This window comes from Dendrobates tinctorius, unplaced genomic scaffold (genome assembly GCF_039654945.1).
Source record: "Dendrobates tinctorius isolate UK_male_01 unplaced genomic scaffold, ASM3965494v1 ptg000034l, whole genome shotgun sequence".
Lineage (NCBI taxonomy): Eukaryota > Metazoa > Chordata > Amphibia > Anura > Dendrobatidae > Dendrobates > Dendrobates tinctorius.
Genome location: NW_027361702.1, coordinates 24,923,933 through 24,937,044, shown reverse-complemented (window position 1 = coordinate 24,937,044; position 13,112 = coordinate 24,923,933). Strand labels below are relative to the sequence as shown.

At 43.5% G+C, this 13,112-nt stretch overlaps 1 protein-coding gene across 1 annotated transcript in view; it reads left to right on the top strand.

The window, feature by feature from the left end:
* Nucleotides 1–13,112, top strand: part of FBXO4 (F-box protein 4) — a 54,528-nt gene that overhangs the window by 20,284 nt on the left and 21,132 nt on the right. The gene's annotated exons all lie outside the window — the stretch shown is intronic.

The following is a 13,112-nucleotide window of genomic DNA, read 5'->3' as shown; positions in this document are numbered from 1 at the left end:
TCAAATTTGGAAATAGAATCTCTCTTGCAATATATACCTCTTTCGAAATTAACTAGCCAGTTAATTTTTATTACATATTCCGCAATTGAGGGGGTTTGGTGGGAGATCCAATACTGGGCTATCAATTTTCTGGCCATAAAAAGCATTCTAGATACAGCTAACTTCCCGACCTCTTCTGTTGGCAAGTCTTCTATATATCCTAGGATACATACAAAGGGGGTTCTGCTCAGCTCAACCGAATATACTCTATTAATTATCCCTATTACTCTACTCAAGATGTGGACACGACTATAACATGTGCAGTAGGGTGGCTGTGTTTGTTCGACACCTTGGACAAAGAGGATCGGGCCTAACTCCAATATCGAACAAAAACTTGGGAGTGCGATAAACTTGATGAATTACATATAAGGCTGTGTTCACACACAGCGTTTTTTTTAGCGGTTTTGACTATAAGGCTGGGTTTACACACACTGTTTTTTTAGCGGTTTTTAACACGGTTTTGTCTATAAAACCGCTAAAAATAAGCTTCCCATTAATTTCTATGCATTTTGCACTTTTTGTGCATCTTGATGCGTTTTTTACCGCGAAAAAAAGCATTGCGGTAAAAAACGCAGCATGCTCATTAATTTTGCGGATTTTTCCGCGTTTCTGGCTTGCTCAATGCGTTTTGAAAACGCTGCGGAAAAAAAGCATCAAAACCGCGCAAAAACCGTGACAAAAACGCGAAGACAAAAAAGGTGCGGTTTCTGGGAAGGGAGTCAGGTTTTTGAGCAGAAATTGTCTGCAACATGTGCACTTAGCCTTAAACCGCTATAAAACCGCTAAAAATAAGCTTCCCATCAATTTCTATGCATTTTGCACTTTTTGTGCATATTGATGCGTTTTTTACCGCGAAAAAAAGCATCACGGTAAAAAATGCAGCATGCTCATTAATTTTATGGATTTTTCCGCGTTTCTGGCTAGTTCAATGTGTTTTGAAAACGCTGCGGAAAAAAACGCATCAAAACCGCGCGGATAACGCGAAGACAAAAAAGGCGCGGTTTCTGGGAAGGGAGTCAGGTTTTTGAGCAGAAATTTTCTGCAATGTGTGCACTTAGCCTAAATGTGACAAACGAAGGGCTTCTCCCAGCAAGAGTCCGGGAACTCTTTCTAATATTTCTGACCATAAATTGTCCTCAATAGGACCAATATCTCGCTCCCACCTCTCCTTCGCATGTAGAGGATGATTCAGAAGCACCAAATGCAGTTTGTCCCAATATAAATGAGAAATCATCCCAGCTGTTCCTGTGGATTTTACAATACGCTGTATAATCTTATTCTGTTGCATGGGTTTTCCTGCAATGAGGCTTTCTGCTTGGTACACATGTCTAAGTTGTAAATACTTGTAAAATTCTGAATTCTGGATCCCAAATTCCATACGCAAATAAATAAAATCTTTAATTCTATCTCCCTCCAATATATGTTCAAATCTACGTATCCCTCTTCGGGCCCAGCTCTCAAAACCCTCCAAGTGGCTGAGATTAGAAAGGGAAGGGGTATTCCATATAGAAGTATATTGAGACACCCCATGGATATCCTGCATTTTTTTAACTTTTTCCCATAGTTTGTGTATTAACAGCAGAGTAGGGAATTCATGTGTTTTTGTACCAAAACCCCCCCGAGTCCAATACCTCGTAGAGACTATCCGAGTCAAAGTATTCTTGCAAAAGTTGACGCTGAGCTCCCCCTCCCCCAGGATCATCCCAACCGCGTATGTGTTGTAACTGTGCTGCCGTGTAGTAAACCCATGGGTTATGTGACGAGCGTCAGCTTATGCTGAGTCGTTTTCCTTTTGAATGCGTGGACCCTCTGGACCGTGGCACCCACCCACCTAGGGCGAGCTGACCTAGTGAGAATCCACCCCCTATACAGGGAGTGTCAGGGGCAAGACCAAGGGGGTGAGCCACCACAGCAGCTGGACCAGACGGCCGGCTCAGGGAAACAAGACAAGGCGAGACAAGACGTTAGTTCAAAGTAACTTCATTAAGGAAGACTTCAGGGTCAAACAGGTGCTAAACGTAAATACACAGGGAACACATGGCAAGGTGCGTGCGAGACAAGAGACGGAATACGAGCACGGAGCGTGTGCAGAGATGCACGACAGAGCAGAGTGCAAGGGTACAGAATAGAGGGAGCGACCCAGCAGACCAAGCAGCCATGCAGGGAAGCAACACAATACTCAGGCCCTGAGCATAGGAAGGGGCGGCCTGATATAGGGCATAGCACCTCCACTTCCTGGTCAGGACCATGGAAGAACTTCCAGTTCAGATCCTCAGGATAACAGAGAGCAGTCACATGATCAGGATTCCAGGCATGCAGAGAGGATTGCCAAACCAGACTGCTGGATCCTAGGAAAGGTTACATGATCAGGGGTTTTCAGACATGCAGAGAAGATCACAGGAGGCAGAGCAGAAACACAGGCATCTTGCAGCCCAACAGTCACAAGGTAAGTGCGCACACTGCTCCAGGGATCACACATGATAGCAGACATGATATGCACGTGCACAGCACTCCAGGGGTTCTTGAGGAAAAACAGACATGGCGGACATGACAGACATGACGAGCATGACAGGTTAGGGACAGCCAAACCCCCATTGCTTTTTTCTCTTTGCAAAAGTTCCAGTCTGATCCGTGGAGGTCCTTTACCCCATATTAGCTCTCTAAATAGTGAATTTATCTTATGGAAAAATCTCTGCGGGATCCATTGTGGTGAATTGTGTAGCATGTATAGTAATTGAGGCATCCAGATTATTTTGACTAGGTTAGTTCGTCCCACCACCGATAAAGGCAAACATAGCCAGATATCTTTCTTAAGTTTAAACTTAGAAAGAATGGGGAGGAGATTAAGTTAAGGCTCTCATAATCACTGACCCGAGGTGTAATTTGTACCCCCAAATATTTAAATTGTGAGACCACCCGTAGGCCTGAAAAATTATAATTGGATGTATTAGCTGTATTTTCCACCGGTAGAAGTGCTGATTTGCCCCAGTTGATCCTCAACCCAGAATATTGCCCAAATTCCTGAATCACCCTCATGGCCTCTGGCAGCGCATGAGATGCATTAGCCAGAAAAAGCAATGTGTCATCGGCATATAAGGCAACCTTTTCCTCTAGTCCTCCTCGTTGAAACCCCGTAATATTTGGATTAGATCTAATCATTGCTGCCTTGGGTTCAATGGCCATAGCGAATAACAATGGAGACAAGGGACACCCCTGTCGGGTACCCCTGCCTAAATGAAATGGATTAGTGAGACGGCCATTAACTTTAATTCTTGCTTTAGGAGAGCAATATAGGAGCTTTACCCAAGAGATAAATGAATCCCCCAGCCCAAATTTATGTAGTACAGCCCAGAGAAATTCCCACTCAACAGAATCAAAGGCCTTGGCTGCATCAAGAGCGCAGACCACCCTTTCTCCCGAGTTGTCGGCCGGTAATTGTAAATTAAGATTTAACCGTCAAATACTTACCGCTGATGATCTGGAGGGCATGAATCCAGATTGACCTGTATGGATTAGGGAAGATATCACTCTGTTCAGTCTGGTGGCTAATACTTTGGCAATAATTTTAACATCTGTAGGCAACAGAGAGATAGGTGTGTAGGAATCAGGCAATAAAGGATCTTTGTCTGGTTTAAGGATAACTACAACTAGAGCCTCCTGCATTGATGGGGGTAGAGAGCCAGTCCCAGCCGCCACCTGAAAGGTCTTAAGGAGCTGGGGAAGTAAAATATCTCCAAACTTTTTATAAATTTCCGCAAGTATGCCATCTGAACCCGGTGATTTATTATTGGGCATAGATACAACCGCATCTTGTAATTCTTCCAACTGTAATGGGCTATTTAAGTAAATCCTGTCCGTGTCTGAAAGTGTGGGAAATGAAATACCATCCATGTAAGACATTATTTCTTCTTTGTTATATTGTAACTTAGAGCTGTAAAGCTCTTTATACAATTCAGAGAAAATTGTTAAAATTTTGTCAGGGCAATTAACCAATACTCCATTTTGATCCCTGAGTGCTCCAATAAATGAATTCCCCCTCTGTGTCCTAGAAATTACTGCTAAGAGGTGGCCTGCCTTCTCCCCTTCTTCAAAAAATCTGTGCTGTGAAAATAATCTTTCGGTATTAGCTCTTTCTTTAATGTGAGAGTCATACGCCTTTTGTGCCTCCTTCCACTCCAACAAATCTCGTGATTCCCCTGTAGATATGTATTTATGCTCTGTCGCCTGGACACGTTCCCTAAGAAATACTCCAAACTGATTAGATTTAGTCTTGGACGTACTGACCCCCTGAATTGAAGTCCCCCTCAAACAGGCTTTCATAGCATCCCATATCGTATTAAGCGATACTTCACCAGTACCATTTTCACGAAAATAATGTTTGAGGGCAAGCGAGATCGGCTCTATGTCTACAATCTGTAACCAAAAAGGGTTGAATGGCCACAAATTACGAGAAAGACTCAAACCCGGTAGGAGGTTAAGACTGATTAGTATGGTAGAGTGATCAGATAGTACTCTGGGTAAATATGCAATTTTGTCCATCATGTGTAATATTTCTTCCGAAACCCAGGACCAAGTCTATTCTAGATAGAGTATTATGCATTTTAGAATAGCACGAGAACTGCTTAGACTTAGGATATTTAATTCTCCACAGATCTAACAATGAGAGCTCCGCCACCATCTCCCCAAATCTAGAAATGGGGTGATGTTGTAGGCTTGCATCCGCATTGTGCTTATCCAGATATGGGTGAATGATGTTATTAAAATCCCCCATGCACATCACCGGAAAAATAAAAATTGGGGGTGAAAAGATCATTTTTGTGGAAAAAATATGATATTTTAATTGTACGGCTGTACGTTATAAACTTCTGTGAAGCCCTGGGAGGTTCAAAGTTCTCACCACATATCTAGATAAGTTCCTTGGGGGGGGGTCTAGTTTCTAAAATGGGGTCACTTGTGGGGGGGGTTTCTACTGTTTAGACACATCAAGGGCTCTCCAAACGTGACATGGCGTCCGATCTGAATTCCAGCCAATTTTGCATTGAAAAAGTCAAACTGCACTCCTTCCCTTCTGAGCTCTGCCATGCGCCGAAACAGTGGTCCCCCCCCCACATATCAGGTATCGGCGTACTCAGGACAAATTGCACAATAACTTTTGCAGTCCAATTTCTCCTGTTACCCTTGGTAAAATAAAAAAAATTGGACCTGAAGTAATTTTTTTGTGAAAAAAAGTTAAATGTTCATTTTTTTTAAACATTCAAAAAATTCCTGTGAAGCACCTGAAGGTTTAATAAACTTCAATGTGGTTTTGAGCACCTTGAAGGGTGCGGTTTTTAGAATGGTGTCACTTTGGGGTATTTTCTATCATATAGACCCCTCAAAGTGACTTCAAATGTGATGTGGTCCCTAAAAAAAAAATGGTGCTGCAAAAATGAGAAATCGCTGGTCAAATTTTAACCCTTATAATTTCCTAACAAAAATTTTCGTTCCAAAATTGTGCTGATGTAAAGTAAACATGTGGGAAATGTTACTTATTAAGTTTTTGTGTGCCATATCTCTGTGATTTAAGGGCATAAAAATTCAAAGTTGGAAAATTGCAAAATTTTCGCCAAATTTCTGTTTTTTTCACAAATAAACGCAAGTTATGTGAATGAAATGCTACCACTAACATGAAGTACAATATGTCACGAGAAAACAATGTCAGAATCAGTGGGATCCATGGAAGCGTTTCAGAGTTATTACCTCATAAAGGGACAGTGGTCAGAATTGTAAAAATTGGCCCGGTCATGAACGTGCAAACCCCCCTTTGGGGGTAAAGGGGTTAAAACCAAGCATAGGGAAAAAATTATAGAATCACTCAATTCTGAGGAAAAAATTATGGAATCGCCCTGTAAATTTTCATTCCTAAAACTACCACCTGCATCAAATTAGATCTGCTCGTTGGTCTGTATCTAAAAAGTAGTGATCACACCTTGGAGAGTTGTTGCACCAAGTGGACTGACATGAATCATGGCTCCAACATGAGATGTCAATTGAAACAAAGCACAGGATTATCAAACTCTTAAAAGAGGGTAAATCATCACGCAATGTTGCAAAAGATGTTGGTTGTTCACAGTCAGCTGTGTGTAAAATCTAGACCAATTACAAACATTGGAAGGTTGTTAAAGACAAGCATAATGGTAGACCAAGGAAGACATCAAAGCGTCAAGACCGGAAACTTAAAGCAATATGTCTCCAAAACAGGAAATGCACAACAAAACAAATGAGGAACGAATGGGTGGAAACTGTAGTCAACTTCTGTGACCGAACTGTAAGAAACCGCCTAAAGGAAATGGAATTTACATACAGAAAAGCTAAACAAAAGCCATCATTAACACCTTATAAAACAGAATAAAACAAGGTTACAATGGGCTAAGGAAAAGCAATCGTGGACTGTGGCTGACTGGATGAAAGTCATATTCAGTGATGAATCGCGAGTCTGCATTGGGCAAGGTGATGATGCTGGAACTTTTGCTTGGTGCCGTGCCAATGAGATTTATAAAGATGACTGCCTGAAGAGAACATGCAAATTTCCACAGTCATTGATGATGTGCGGCTGCATGTCAGGTAAAGGCACTGGGGAGATGTCTGTCATTACATCTTCAATAAATGCACAAGTTTATGTTGATATTTTGGACACTTTTCTTATCCCATCAATGGAAAGAATGTTTGGGGATGATGAAATCATTTTTCAAGATGATAATGCATCCTGCCATAGAGCAAAAACTGTGAAAACATTCCTTGAAAAAAGACACATAAGGTCAATGTCATGGCCTGCAAATAGTCCGGATCTCAATCCAATTGAAATTCTTTGTTGGAAGTTGAAGAAAATGGTCCATGACAAGGCTCCAACCTGCAAAGCTGATCTGGCAACAGAAATCAGAGAAAGTTGGAGCCAGATTGATGAAGAGGACTGTTTGACACTCAGGAAGTCCATGCCTCAGAGACTGCAAGCTGTTATAAAAGCCAGAGGTGGTGCAACAAAATACTAGTGATGTGTTGGAGTGTTTTTTTGTTTGCTTGTTTGTTTTTCATGATTCCATAATTTTTCCTACAGAATTGAATGATTCCATAATTTTTTCCCTATGCTTGGTCTAAAAAAGTAACCATTACTGACTACCACATTTTTTGTTCTTGATTTCTTTTAGTGTTTCTTAAAGTCAGAAAGTTGCCATTTGAAATGACTTTAGTTTTGTGCCATGTCTGTGATCTGCTTTTTTTCTACAAAATTAAACAACTGAATGAACATCCTCCAAGGCCGGTGATGCCATAATTTTTGCCAGGGGTTATATGTCCCCCCATCTTGATCCCATCCTGGTTTATATGTCCTCCCATCCTGGGATATATGCCTCCCATCCTGGGCACATCCTGGTATATATGTCCCCCTTCTTGATGCCATCCTGGTATATATGACCCCGATCCTGAGCCCATCCTGATATATATGCCTACCATTCTGGTACAGACAGTACAGTGGGTACGGAAAGTATTCAGACTCCTTAAACTCTTTGTTTCATTGCAGCTATTTGGTAAATTCAAAAAAGTTCATTTTTTTCTCATTTATGTACAATCTGCACTCCATCTTGACTGAAAAAACAGAAATGTAGAAATTTATGCAAATTTATTAAAAAAGAAAAACCGAAATATCACATGGTCATAAGTATTCAGATCCTTTGCTCAGACACTCATATTTAAGTCACATGCTGTCCATTTCCTTGTGCTCCTCCTTGAGATGGTTCTACGCCTTCATTGGAGTCCAGCTGTGTTTAAATAGATAGGACTTGTCTTATATAGACAGGTGTGTGCCTTTACAAATCCTCACAGCTCACAGTGCATGTCAGACCAAGTGAGAATCATGAAGTCAAAGGAACTGGCCAAGGAGCTCAGAGGCAGAATTATGGCAAGGCACAGATATGGCCAAGGTTTCAAAAGAATTTCTACAGTACTCAAAGTTCCTAAGACCACAGTGACCTCCTTAAATAGAAGAAGTTTGTTACCACCAGAAGTCTTCCTAGACCTGGCCGTCCAACGAAACTGAGCAATCGTGGGAGAAGAGCCTTGATGAGAGAGGTAAAGGAGAACCCCAAGATCAGTGTGGCTGAGCTCCACAGATGCAGTAGGGAGATGGGAGAAAGCTCCACAAAGTCAACTATCACTGCAGCCCTCCACCAATCGTGCCTTTTTCAGAGTGGCCCAACGGAAGCCTCTCCTCAGTGCCATATATATGAAGGCCCGCATAGAGTTTGCTAAAAAACATGAAGGACTCCTAGACTATGAGAAATAAGATTCTGTGGTCTGATGAGACGAAGATACTGTAGAACTTTTTGATGATAATTCTAAGCGGTATGTGTGGAGAAAACCAGGCACTGCTCATCACCTGCCTAATACAATCCTATCAGTGAAACATGTTGGTGGCAGCATCTTGCTATGGGGGTGTTTTTCAGCTGCAGGGACAGGACGACTGGTTGCCATTGAAGGAAACATGAATGCGGCCAAGTACAGAGATATCCTGGATGAAAACCTCTTCCAGAGTGCTCCGGACCTCAGACTTGGCCGAATGTTCACCTTCCAACAAGACAATGACCCTAAGCACACAGCTAAAATAACAAAGGAGTGGCTTCAGAACAACTCTGTGACCATTCTTGACTGGACCAACCAGAGCCCTGACCTAAACCCAATTGAGCATCTCTGGAGAGACCTGAAAATGGCTGTCCACAAATGTTCACCATCCAACCTGACAGAACTGGAGAGGATCTGCAAGGAAGAATGGCAGAGGATCCCCAAATCCAGGTGTGAAAAACTTTATGCATCATTCCCAAGAAGACTCATGGCTGTACTAGCTCAAAAGGGTGCTTCTACTCAATACTGAGCAAAGGGTCTGAATACTTATGACCATGTGATATTTCAGTTTTTCTTTTTTAATAATTTTGCAAAAATTTCTACATTTCTGTTTTTTTTTCAGTCAGGATGGGGTGCAGAGTGTACATTACTGAGGAAAAAATTAACTTTTTTGAATTTACCAAATGGCTGCAATGAAACAAAGAGTGAAAAACTTAAATGGGTCTGAATACCACCATCATGAGCCCATCCTGGAACCTTCCTTGTATATGTCCATCGTTCTGCTGCTGTACTTTAACGCATTAAAAAAATTAATTGATACTACTCACCTTCTTCTGCTCCCATGACACCCGGTGTCCTCTCCTGTACTCAGTGCAGAAGCCGCAGGTAATTTTAGCATGCAAACGATGGGCAGCGCATGACGTTACCGCCATGCGCCACCAGTAACTTGCACACTGACGTCAACTCTCGACCTCTGATTCACCGGTAGCATGTTTTGTTGCACGGGACCCCGGCGGTTCTCTGCGCCATAATGCATTTTATCTGATTGCAGAAATAGCTGCGGGCATTGGTGGGTCCACCTCCGGTCACAGTCACACTCTCTGCGACCATGATCATTACACCCCTGGAAGCCGGACAGCTTCCTAACGCCATTATCCGGCAAACTAACCTTGTATCTGCAGGTTAATAGCGTTTGGCAACATGATAAGTTCCCTGTAAGTAAGGCTAGGTTCACATTTATACAGTATGTTCCACTGAGCTTTACGTCAGGGTTTCTCTCAGAATCTCTGAAAAACTGTAGCACGACAGGAGCCCGAACATTGTCGGAGTTGACGGAGCCTCTGTCCTGACACTATTCATTTTTATCACACAATGTCCACAATGTCTCCATCAGGGTTTCTGTGGAAATACAGCTTTTTGGGGAATCCGGCAGAAACCCTGATGATGAACTTTGCGCAAGCATTTTATACCATACACTGGAAAACAAAGCTCCTGTTCCTGAATACAGAAACCCTTTAAAGTGGATGTCTATCGCCTGTTATAGAGGAATTGTTAATAGAGAGAAATCCCTTATTCGTGACCCTGATCTATTAGCCAGAGGGGAGAGCAGCTGCGGGGAACATCGCTCACTCACGCTGGAGGACCTGACACAGATAAACTCCTTTCACCCATATAATGCTTCATTTGTCCTGTGGTGGCACTTCAGGACTGTTAAACTCTAATTTCTCCTTAGCTGATAGCTCGGGGTCCTATAAATGGAATCTGCTATGATCAGCTGGAAATTCCTTCAGCTTTGTTCGGTTAGCCACTCCTCTCCCCTATAAAATCTGGGCTTGTTTACCAAGTCCCTGTCTGAGTTAGCAATTGCTGCAAGACATAGGAGTAGGAGAAGTTGGTTTTGTGAAGGAGTGCTGGAGGAGTTTATTAGCCACTGTTGTCTGGTTTTGTACTCTTGGTAATTCCTTATCCTTCCCTGTTTTGCTTTTTTCCCACTCCCTACACACCCTGGTGAATACTTCTGTTATATGTGACTGTATATTTTGTGTGTGGAGTTTTCAGTTTACCATTGTCTTTGTTACCCTGTCTGTCGGGTTGGTGTACTGCAGTGCACAGTAGCGCCCCCTCTTCCCTGGATGGGGGAAGGGGACAGATGAAGGGCTGTACCCTATAGACAATAGAGCAAGGACGGAGGCCCCGGCATCTTCGCCATCTGAAGAATTCCGGGGAACAGGGCGAGCTAGGGCGCCCCCTAGTGTTAGGGCCAGGAAAGGTGCCCCTGGTCCCAGGTCACTCGCCAGTCAAATCGTGACACGTATTTACTATTCTCACGTTCATAAAAGTCCAGTCAAAATACAAAATTAACTACCCCGTATGGTAAATGCCTTAAAGAGAAAAATAAAGCACAAAACACTAAAACACATGTCCTTAAAAAGATGCAAAAACTTTGCAAAATGCCGTATGTAAACCACAAGCTCCACATAGCACTATTGCCCGGTAATTGATCGCTCAGTTGCAGAAGCTGCTGTTGTTGTCATCAGCACATCATATTGACTACATGGTCAAGATCTAGGATATGTGTACATGATTGAGAGGACGTCCCTTGCTTGTGACCCCATTATCCATCTAAGAGCATCTAATGTTCTGGTTGACTTTTTGCAAATGCATATTACATGGCTGTCTGGTCATTGAAAGGGCGCTGTCATGATCCAGGTCAGGCTTTGTTTCTGGTTATCTTTTCCCCAGTCTGGTCATGTGGGGGTTAACTTTCCCTGCCTCATTTTGGGATCTGTTTGGCTATTTCAGTCCGCTGCCTGCAGGCAGCGTCAGTTATAGCTCCTGTGTTATGAATGAGTCACCGTAGGAGGCAAAAACAGAAATGCTAGCTAAGTCCAGAAAACCAGAGAAGTTGGCAGCTATCGGATTGCAGACCCCTGAACCTATCAACAACAACTAGCAGTAGCCGTGGGGGGTTCCTACGATGCCCTAGACCCCTCGATCACAGCCGGAGAACTGCCTAGCCTAAAGACAGAAAGGGAAATCTAAACTGCCCCAGAGCAGACCCCAAAGCAATAGGCAGTCCCCAACATATAATGACGGTGAAGCAAGAAGAAAAAACACTAACACAGATAGAAAGATAGACTGAGCAAATGATGGGGCCCAAGCTAACTAGATAGGACAGGATAGGAAAGCTGCTGTCTGCAATCCGCGAAAAACCCTAGGAAAATAAGAGCCCACAGACTGACGGGAAAAAGGCCCTGAAGACGCTAGGCTTCAAAAAGACTATGTCAGTACTCAGGTATTCTCTGAAGACAGAGCAACCGACAAAAAAGGAATTCAGCTCACCCCAGCAGGGAATGGCAGAATCCAGAAAAGCAAGGCAAACTAAAACCAAAACACAAATGCAAAAAGGCAAAGCAGAAAACTTAGCTTTTGAGGAGCAGGAATCAGACTGGTCTCCTAGAATTCCACAGAGAAATCACCAGCGAGGAGGAAGGGCGTCGGCTGCCTTATATCCAGTCAGAGATCCCCGTCGCCCAGTCATCCTCTCCCAGCTCAGGTGCTTGGTAATCAGCCTCACTACCTTCCTTCACCAGAAGAGGGAGTTCATCAGACCTCATTGGTGAAGGGGAAAATGAACTCATAACACTCCTGCCTCCGGCTTGAGCAGCTGACCCCGTTATACCCTGATTTGTCCTCTGCCCGTTTACCTAGGTCCTTGTTATGAATGGGTCACCGAGGAGGATGGCAGGAACAGGCTAAGCCACCAGAAAACCAGAGAGGTTGGTAACTAAGCGGATTGCAGACCCCTGATCCTATCCACACAACTAGCAGTAGCCGTGGAGCGTACCTACAATGCCCTAGACGCCTCGGCACAGCCGGAGAGCTAACTAATCCTAAAGCAAGAAAGGTGAAATCTAAACTGCCCCGGAGCAGACCCCAAAAGGAATAGATAGCCCCCAAACATATATTGCTGGTGAGACAAGATGAAACACAAACGCAGGCAGAAAAATAGACTGAGCAAACGATGGGGCCCAAACTGACTAGACAGGACAGGACAGGAAAGACACTGTCTGCAATCACGCAAAAACCCTGAAAAATCCAACACATCTGGTGTACAAAAAACACTGAAGTCACACGACTTCGCCCCCACTATATCAGCACCCCGGTATGAACTGGGAGCAAAGCAAAAGAGACCAATATAACAGGGGACTGAACAAACTGACACAGGCTGTAACATATGGAGTGGTGGTCCAGCACAGCCCCCAGAGGAGCAAGCTGAACCCACACAACAAGTAGAGAGAGAAAACCAGATCAGATGCAAAAGATTAACAAATGAACCACTTAGCTGAACAATGCAGGAACAGGGCAGGAGAGACCAGACCTTTGAATGCACAGGAAAGCAATCACCAGCAGGGATTGCAGGAAGTCTGCAGACTTAAATACTCCAATCAGTAATCCCAGATCTCCAATCGTCATCATCATCATCAGGTGGCAGACCTCTGTCAATCTGGCCAGCTCCACTACCTCAAGTAACCACCGGGGGGAGCAGGGGGAGCTTCGGCTCAGAAATCTGAGCCAGGGAATTCACAACAGGTTCTATTCCCACAATCCCCTGTGAATACGCTCGTCTTAGTGCTTGCTCTCTGTGTTGTGACCCCTTAGTATTTGACCTGGCTTGTCCCCTGACTTGTTTGTCTGTC